Source organism: Phocoena phocoena, chromosome 6, assembly GCF_963924675.1.
Source record: "Phocoena phocoena chromosome 6, mPhoPho1.1, whole genome shotgun sequence".
Classification (NCBI taxonomy): Eukaryota; Metazoa; Chordata; class Mammalia; order Artiodactyla; family Phocoenidae; genus Phocoena; species Phocoena phocoena.
In genome coordinates this window covers 80,216,308-80,225,243 of record NC_089224.1, presented here as the reverse complement: position 1 = coordinate 80,225,243, position 8,936 = coordinate 80,216,308, and the positions used below count along the sequence as shown (strand labels likewise).

General features: G+C 51.4%; 1 pseudogene; it reads right to left on the bottom strand.

Moving 5' to 3' along the window:
* Positions 1-6,421: 6,421 nt before the first annotated feature.
* On the bottom strand, positions 6,422-7,072 carry LOC136125093 (large ribosomal subunit protein uL23-like; annotated as a pseudogene).
* Between the last annotated feature and the right edge of the window lie 1,864 nt (positions 7,073-8,936).

Here is an 8,936-nt window from a genome sequence, read left to right as displayed (position 1 = left end):
TGCAGTAGTTGTGGCTCGCGGGCTCCAGAGCACAGGCTCAGTAGTTGTGGCGCATGGGCTTAGTTGCTCTGTGGCATGTGGGATCTTCCCGGACCAGGGATCGAACCCGTGTCCCCTGCATTGGCAGGCGGATTCTTAACCACTGCGCCACCAGGGAAGCCCATGTCTTGTGGTTTTGTTAATTATTTTTAATGCAGACATTTTTTATTCTTATGGCTTCTAGGTTTTGTCATACAGAGTGTATCATAGTGCATCTACTGATGCATAATAAATTATCCCAAAACGTAGTGGCTTAAAGCAACAGCAATCCTTCCACTATTCTCTCTGATGGTTCTGGAAGTTGGCTGGGCTCGGCAAGAGGGTCTCATTCAGGCTCCTTCATGCCGTGTAGTCAGATGGTGGTTGGGTTCCAGGCAGCTGAAGGCTTCCTCACTCAAGTGTCTGGTTGTCAAGGCTGGCCGTCAGCTGGGCCCTCTGCTGGGCTGCTGGCCTGGACACCTACACAGGCCCCCTGCCTGTGGCCTGGACTGCCTCACAGCCTGGAGCCTGGGCCATTCCAAGAGACAGAACGGGAAGCTCTCAGGCTCTTAAGACCTCAGCCTGGAAATGGTGTGCATCACTTCTGCCATATTCTATTGGTTCCACAGTCACTAAGCCCAGATTCCAGGAGAGGACAGAGACCCCACCTCTTGATGGAAAGAGTATGGAAGAGTTCGGGGGGAGGGAGAATGTTTTAACATCACTTTTTCATGTAAAAACCCTTTCTCGCATTGGGTTTCATTTTTAAAATATCATTCTTTCTAGGCCTGGTAACTTTATGGTTTAATTTTTTACTGAAATTTTGATCCATATATTTTTAAAGATAGCAAGTTGTTCAACACCTTTTATGAAACAATCCACCTTTTTCTCACTGTCGTATACTAAATGTGGGTCTTTTAGGGTCTATTTCTAAACCTGATCTCCTGTTCTGTCAAGTCGCATATGACTGGTCATCTGTGAGATAGTAAAGGGGTGCTGTTGGAAGCCGCTAGGTTCGTGGTCATTTGTTATGTGGCCTCATACAAGAGGGTAGGTGAGGACACACCTGAGGGCCTCTTTAGAAGCATAAAGTTAGGTACTTGTGGCTTATGTCATTTCCAAGGCTCTGTGAGAACAAGGCTGGCTCAGAAGATCTGCCTTGGCCACAAACTTGTGGCATCAGGCAAAGCACTTCTGTTTGATCCTTGGTTTCCAAACCATAGAATGGGGACAATTATTCCCTGTCATGGTGGTTGGTATGCGCTGAGCCCAGGGCCGGGGCCTTGGGGGTGCTCAGGAAATGTGGACAGAATGGTATTGACTTGCACCCTCACTCTTTGGGGGAGAAAATGGCCCAGCCATGTCCATGCTGGGCACTGCCTGTCTCCCTGTCCCCTCTGGCTTCGCTCCCCACAGCGTGGCACTTGCCCCTGCAGCCCCTGCCCTGCTCCAGGCCCTGGACCCCTCCCGTCCTTGATCAGGGGGTTCGGAGAGCTCAGGGATCTTGGATTAGGCCTGCTTGGCCCTTGGGCCTGTGTTCTGGTCATCTGGCTTCTGCCCGATCTCTGAGACTTCTAGAGTCTGGAACCTTAAGGGTTGGGCCAACCCCACAGTCTTCCTGAGCCCTGACCAGCTGACCTGGGGGCCTGCCGCCCTCTCTTCTCCACTGTTCCCCTCAGCCCTGGTTAAAGACCAGCCTTGCTCCTCTGGGCTGGGGTCCCACCGTAGCACCCCGGGGCTGACCTTGTAACCTAGCCCTCCCCACAGCCACTCAGGCATAGAGTGACTCAGCTCGGCATGCCTCCCAGAGACACCCGAAGATCAAACAGCCCGGGGACAGCTGCAGGCTGGGAGGCAGGGAGAGTATGGCTGCCTCGTGGGCCGTAGTGAAGGGCTGCAAGAGGCAGCATATAGAAGAGTGCCCACCCGTACTGGGCACTGTGCAGTGTCCACAAATGCTGGTCAGTGTCTCAGAATTATGTGCCACCCGGCTGTTCATTCAACAAATGATTAGTAATAACATTATTCCAACATGCTATGAGAGCTAACATTTACTGAGCGCCAGCTGTGTGTCCGTGGCTACCCTTTACATGTATTGTCTCATTTAATTTTCACAGCAACCCTCTCTGGTGGGTGCCGTCATTATTCCCATTTTGCAGATGAGGAAACAGGCTCAGAATTGTTAAGAAACTTGCCCAAGTTCTCACAGCTAATAAGTGGCTGAGCTGATACTTAAATCTAAGTATGAAGGACTGTGGGTTGTGCTCTTATCTCCTCTGTTCCCCATTCAGCAGGTGAGAAAAGATAGAGAAATGGAGTTCCTGATCTTGAGAAAAGTTCAAGTTTCAAGGTGCTGCAAGGAGGCAGAGTAACTAACTTCGCAGAAGCCAAAGAAAGCTTCTCTTAGGAGCAGACTTTGCACTGGGCCCTGAATCGTGGGGAGGATGTGGGGAGGCAGTCGGGAGACAAAGGGAGGGCACCACAGTCACTGGCTGGCTATAGCAGGAGCAAAGGTCCTGAGGTGGGAAGCATGGGCCCAAAAGGGGAGCTGCAAGCTGTTCTGGGCAGCTGGCGCATGCAGGAAGGGGCTGGGGCAGGCTAAGCTTGGCCCTCAAGCATGAGGACGGTGGGAATTGTGGATGGGGCTGAGCAGGGGAGAGCTGCTCTGAGCTGCATCCCCAGCCAGAGTCCAGGCCTTGACCACTGTCTTCTCTGCTGCCCCCTATTGGTACCCACACCCCCACCAGCACCAAGCCCCCTAAACTCCTACTGGAGACACAGCAGGGAAGTATTGATACTTGGTGACTTGAGATTGGTCTCAACTGCCGGCCTGGCCCAAAGCCTCAGAGCACCCGACAGGTCAGGACCCCTCACTCTGCAGGTGGGTTAGGAGCAGGAAAGACTCCTTCCCGCTCCCTACACTGACCCCTCTGAAGCCCTCTCCTTTCTTCAGGAGCCTAGGGTCCCCTCCCTTCTCAGGAAAAGGCTAATATCAGTCATGCACGCTCTAGTAAAAGGAACCCAGTTTCTGTGGGTACCCACATCTCATTCTGGGCTCCAAACTAGCTTCATCTGAAATGGAAATTTCATTGCAATGTCTTGATTACATCATAAATCAGTTACAAACCTTTTCCAATGAGGCTATCACTCCAAACCCAGAAAAGGCAAAGGCGATTCAACTGCCCAAACCAGAGGCTGTGCAAACAGGACCTTGAGTGGGACATGGAAATAAAAGCAGGGCTCCGATGAGCCTTGACAAGATACTGCCCCTCTCTGGGCCCTGATTCCTCATTCAATGAGGTTGAACTAGGGCAGGGATCAGCAAACTTTTTCTGCAAAGGGCCCGACAGTAAATATTTTAGTCTTCATGGGCCATATAGTCGCTGTTGCACTACTCAGCTCTGCCATTATAGCCTGAAAGCAGCCACAGACAATACATAAGTGAACGGGCATGTCTGTTTTGGTACAACTTTATGTATGGACATTGAAATTTGAAGAACATGTAATTTTCATGTGTCATAAAATTCCTAGATTTCTTTTTTTGAGCAAGAGCCAGTCTTGCATGGGCATCACGCAAAAAAATAGGTGGTCAGATTGGGCCAACGGCTATGGGTCACCCCCAGGCGCCTGGCTGGAGCAGAGCTTCTCACTTTAACGTGCCCACCCATACTGGGCATTGTGCCCAGTGGGGATCTTGTTAAAATGCAGATTCTGATTCAGTAGACTTGGGGCAGACCTGAGAATCTGCATTTCCTGTAAGCTCCCAAGTGATGCTGATGCTGTTTGTCCATAGAGCGCACTGTGAACAAGGGGCCAGCGAATGTTCCAGCTCAGCCACTCTGAGATCCTAAGTGATGCTTTGATTACAGATCCTGCTGTTCACTGACGAAATGCTAACTCAGAGGTCTGGACACAAGCAGGCCCCGGTGTTTTCTGTACAGCCTTCACCTCTGTCCTGGTTTTTCTTGTTTTATTTCCTTATTTTTTGTGTTTCTTCTCTCTCACCTTCTGCCACTAGAACATAAGCTTCTTGAGAGCAGGGACTTTGTTGCTTTGTTTGCCACTGTCGTCCTACATCTTGCACATGGCAGGTGTTCAGAAAATATTTGTTGAAGAAATGAATGAATGACGCAGGCGGTGCCTGGTTGGCCTCTCTTATTGCTCATCCCCGCTGGGACTTTGTCGTTCTATCACCACCTAGTGGGCACTTTTGTGTACTGCAGGGCGGGGGAGAAAAATGCTCTACATGTATGACTGACCCAGGCAGGAGGTAGAGGAGGCCGCTGTGGGCAGAGAACTGCCCCTTCGGATGCCCCTGTTATCTGTGTTCTTGTCTGCTGGCACAGAGCTCCTTGGAGGAGGGTCTTCCTGGAGGAGGTGGCATTTGAGCTGAACAATGAAAGCAATAAGATTGGGAATGGTGGGAATGAGACGGAGGAATGGCATTCCTGGTAGGAGCAGCACGAGCAGAGGCCTGGGTGCTGGAAAGCGTGGGCGTGTGCCAAAGGGAAGAGAAGTACAGGCAGCTGAGATGGGCAGTGGAAGGTGAGGCCAGATAATGACGTAGGAGGAGGGGAAGAGGCCCCAAGGAAAAGGAACTTCCACTTAGTGTAGTTACATCTCAGGGTTGTCAAAACCCCGGGCAAGGGAGCTGGGCTTCCATATTCCCTGCCCCCATCAGTCAGCACCACCCAAGGTGCTGAGTACAAGGGGATCTGAGTACAGCTTCCCAGAGGAGTGGCCTTGCGCTGTGATGCAGAGCAGGATGTGCAGTTTCTGCCGAGGAGAAGGGTCTGAGCAGGACCCAAGGGAGGAGCTCAGGCACGCGGCCGGAAGGCCAAGGTGGCCATATTTAGGACAGGCCAGGGAGGAGCATGGAGCTCGGAGGGATGGCTCAGCTCCCTGCAGGTTGCAGGTGAAGTGCACTCAACTATTTCAGCAAAGGTCCCAGAAACCACCTCCGGAAACCCCTCTCTCATTTGCCGCTGTTTGTGGCCAAAACCCTGAACTGTGACGAGGAGGGTCAAAGAGCTCAGGTGGGAGGTAGAACAGTCTTATTCAGACAAAACCGTTCAGAAATGAGTCACTGGCCTGACCTGGGCCCCAAGAGGCTCTGCCAACACGAGCTCGGGGGCCCCAGGCAAGATGGGCATCAGGCTTGGGCCCAAAGTGTAGAGCCACTAGTTGGCAGCCCAGGGAGATGGATCTGTGTTAGTGGGAACTCCTGTCCCTTTACTTGACCCCACTTCCCTTCTCTCCATCCCTCCAGAGAGGCCCCACCTGACCTCCTGGCCTCTAGCCTCCTCTCCTCCAATCCAGTCTCCTGGAGTTGCCAGAAGGTCCCCTCTAAAAAGCAAATCTGGTCCTGTCCCTTCCCTGCCTGCCACCTTCCCTGGCTCCCCACTGCGCTCAGGAGAAAGAACAGAGCCCCGGTGCTCTCCCAAGTCCTCTCCTGTGATGATGAGGCTTAGCCCGCAGGGACTGAGATCAGCAAACTTGGGGCAGAAATCAGGAGTCTCAGCAGCTTCCCAGAGCCCGCAGGCCAGGGCGGCACTGGCTTCAGCCCAGCTATCCGGGAAGAGGGAAGGGCAGCCCCGGACCCGCCCCAGGGCCTCGCTCTCCGCTTTGCCTCTGTAATTAATTTATGGAAAGCATCTAAACTGGGAGCCAACACAGTCCTGCAAACCTCGTCTAACCCCTGCCTCCACCGGAGGGAGCAGCGCCCTTGGGGTGGAGCTTTTCTTACAGTGATTACATTTGGTTTTATTTCTGGAAAAAAACAAAACAAAACAAAAACGAAGCATTTAAGGTCTAATTTCCCCAATCACCTGCGTAATGAGGAGGCTTCCAAGGGGTGTTTGGTGAGGCCACAGGGAGCCTTGCGGTCCTGCAGCCCCAGGAGGGCTTTGGGGGCTCAGAGTCTAGCTCATCAGAAGGTCCTCTTGGCTCTACCTTTGAGCACAGCCAGAATCCGACCTCCTCTCTCCCTCTGCTGCCTCCACCCTGCTGAGCCACGGTCACCTCTGCAATGGCCCCCTGGCCATCTCCCTTTCTCTGCCTTGCCGTGCTCCAGTCTCTGCTCCCAGGCAGCCACAGCCAAGCCCATTGCTCCTCTGAGAAGCTCTCCCAGGGCTCCCCGCTCCCTGGGGTGATGCAGGAGGCCTGCCAGGCTCATTACGGCCACACAATGCCCTCCGACCTCACTGCCTCCCTGGAATCCCTTGATGTTGCACACTCTGCCTACCAGCACCCCTGCACTAGGTGTTCCCCCTGCCTGGAACGTCCTTCCCGAGATCCGATATCTGCAAAGTCTGCACCCTCGTTTCCTACAGGTCTCACTCAAAAGTTTGCCCTTCACAGCTTCCCTGATTGTACTCATGCCCCCGTTCATTCTCTATTCTCCTCACTCTGCTGTATTTACCCTCTTACCACTCATCACCTGAAATATCCTTATTTTCTGACTTATTGTCTTGTTTCCCTCTATTCTCCACCAGAATGTCAGCTCTGAGAGCAAGGGATTTGTTTTTGTTTCAACAGTGAAAAATTTTATGTTTAGAATTAGCCAGCTGGACTCAGTTTTGACGATCTCAATTTTGTTGGCAACATCCAAAGCATCATAGTCAGGAACCAGTCGAACATATGCCTTCTTCTCTCCACCGGGCCTGGTCAGGGTGTTGACCTTAGTTACGTCAGTGTCACAGAGCTTCTTCACAGCCTGTTTAATCTGGTGCTTGTTGGCCTTGACGTCCACAATGAACACCAGTGTGCTGTTGTCTTCTATTTTCTTCGTGGCTGACTCGGTGGTGAGGGGGAATGTGCTCTGATGGCATAGTGGTCAAGCTCTTTTCTCCCAGGGGACGCCCTTCCGAGGCTATCTGGGCTGCCTCCTGAGCCGCAGTGTTTTGGGCCGTTGGAAGGTGGGTGACGTCCGGATCTTCTTTGTGTGTGGCTGTGGACAGACGCCTTTCAACGCTGCTTTCTTGGCCTTCAAAGCCTTGGCTTTGGCTTCCACTTTGGGAGGGGCAGGGGCTTCCTTCTTCGCCTTCGGCACCATCTTCGTGAGAAGGCGCAAGGGATTTGTTTTGTTCGCTGACACATCTCCAGTACTGAGACAAGTGCCTGGCACATAGCTGATGCTCAATAAACATTAATCAAATGAATGAATGAAATGCATCTGTCATGTGACAGAGGGGGTGGGCAGAGATCTCTGAGATGTTCTGGGGGCATCCTCTCTGGGTGCGTGGAGTCAGCCTGACCTTACCTCCTGCAGGAAGTCTTCTGTCCTGGTTCTAAATGAAGTTCTGGCTGCAGGTGGCAGCTCTGATCACTCAATAGGACTGATTTTCCTTTGGTGCACACATCACCTCTTCCAGGGAGCCCTCCCAGAACCCGTTCCAACCCTCAGGGAAAGTTTGTCCTGCCCACCCCTGGCCTGACACTTTCTCCCTTGTGGTCTGTTTTGGGTGTTGGTGTCAGGCTGAGGTCCCTGGCAGGCACCTGACTCATATCCAGAGAACACCTGGAGGGCCACTTCAGCTCACGCTTTACAGGGCCTCTCGTGGGGCCTAAGTCACACCTTCTCCTCACTCAAGCCTCAGAATAACCCTCTGAGGTAGTTGTTATTATCCCCATTTTACAGATGAGGAAACTGCGGTCAGAGGCCACAGAAGTGACTTACCCAAGTCCCACAGCTGTGTCACAAGGTGGAGTGCAGCCGTGCTCCGTGGCCTCAAGGCCAGCCCCACTGCCTTCAGCATGGTGCTCAAAAAGGGTCTGGGGAAAGAAGGGAAGGACAGACCTGAGTTCTGGGTCTCCTGAGTGAGCGATGACGATGCTGTAAACACAGCATGCCACTGCTGGGCTGGTCCGTGTGGCCCATCCTTGCTCGGCCAAGCCCTCCTGGTGTTCTGTGCAGGGAAAGAAAAGGTAGTAACTCTCTCTTCCAGAGGGCCCCACGGTGGGTGTGGGGATGTAAAGAAGTTGCATAACCCCACCCAGTGCCCATCCCTCATCCTCAGCCTCTCCCTGGTGCAAAGACAAGGCCCAGAAGAGTTGACTGATGAGCCAAAAATTAGGGACAGAGCTGGGACCAATGACTCTTGACATCAGTCCTTTCTTTTTCTCTGATTCCACCTGCTGTGTCTGCAATGCCTATATCCCTAGGACCCAGACCTCAGTTTCCTCATTTGTAAAGTGGGAAAATTGTACCTATCTAATAGGATCAAAGATTAAATGAGGTAACACAGGAAAGTGCCTGGCACAGTGCCCGGCAGAAAGTAAATTCTTAACAATCAGTGCATATAGTTATTAGCTGGTTCCAAGAGAAGCGCCTATGTTGCATTATCTCCTCCTTCCCTGCCTTACAAATGGTTCTCACAGGCCTACAGCTGCAAACTTGGTTGTTAGAAGAAGACCTATTTCTTTAGGAAAAATAAAATAAAATAAAATAGAAGTGCCCCATTGTGGAGATGGTATGACAAAACTAGGCCTACAGCTGCAAACTTGGTTGTTAGAAGAAGACCTATTTCTTTAGGAAAAATAAAATAAAATAAAATAGAAGTGCCCCATTGTGGAGATGGTATGACAAAACTAGCACAGCGTGGCTGCATTTTGTGAACATTTTAAATATGCAAGGTAAGTATCTTATGAATGTTAAATATTAATAAAGTCTCATTTTGTCTGAATTCTCCCACCTTTTAAAATGTATGTCAAGAAACAAATAACTTCAAAGCTGTCCAGTTAAGCGAGCTGTCAACTGGATTTACAATATTGCCACGTAGGGCATTTTTTAAACTGGTAAACAAATGTTAAGTGTCTCCTCTCGTCTTTTGTCAAGATTAGTCTCAAATTTGGAGAATTTTGAATTATGCCCCGGCAGGACTAGACCCTTCCTGGAATAAGGTGCAGTGGTCCTACAC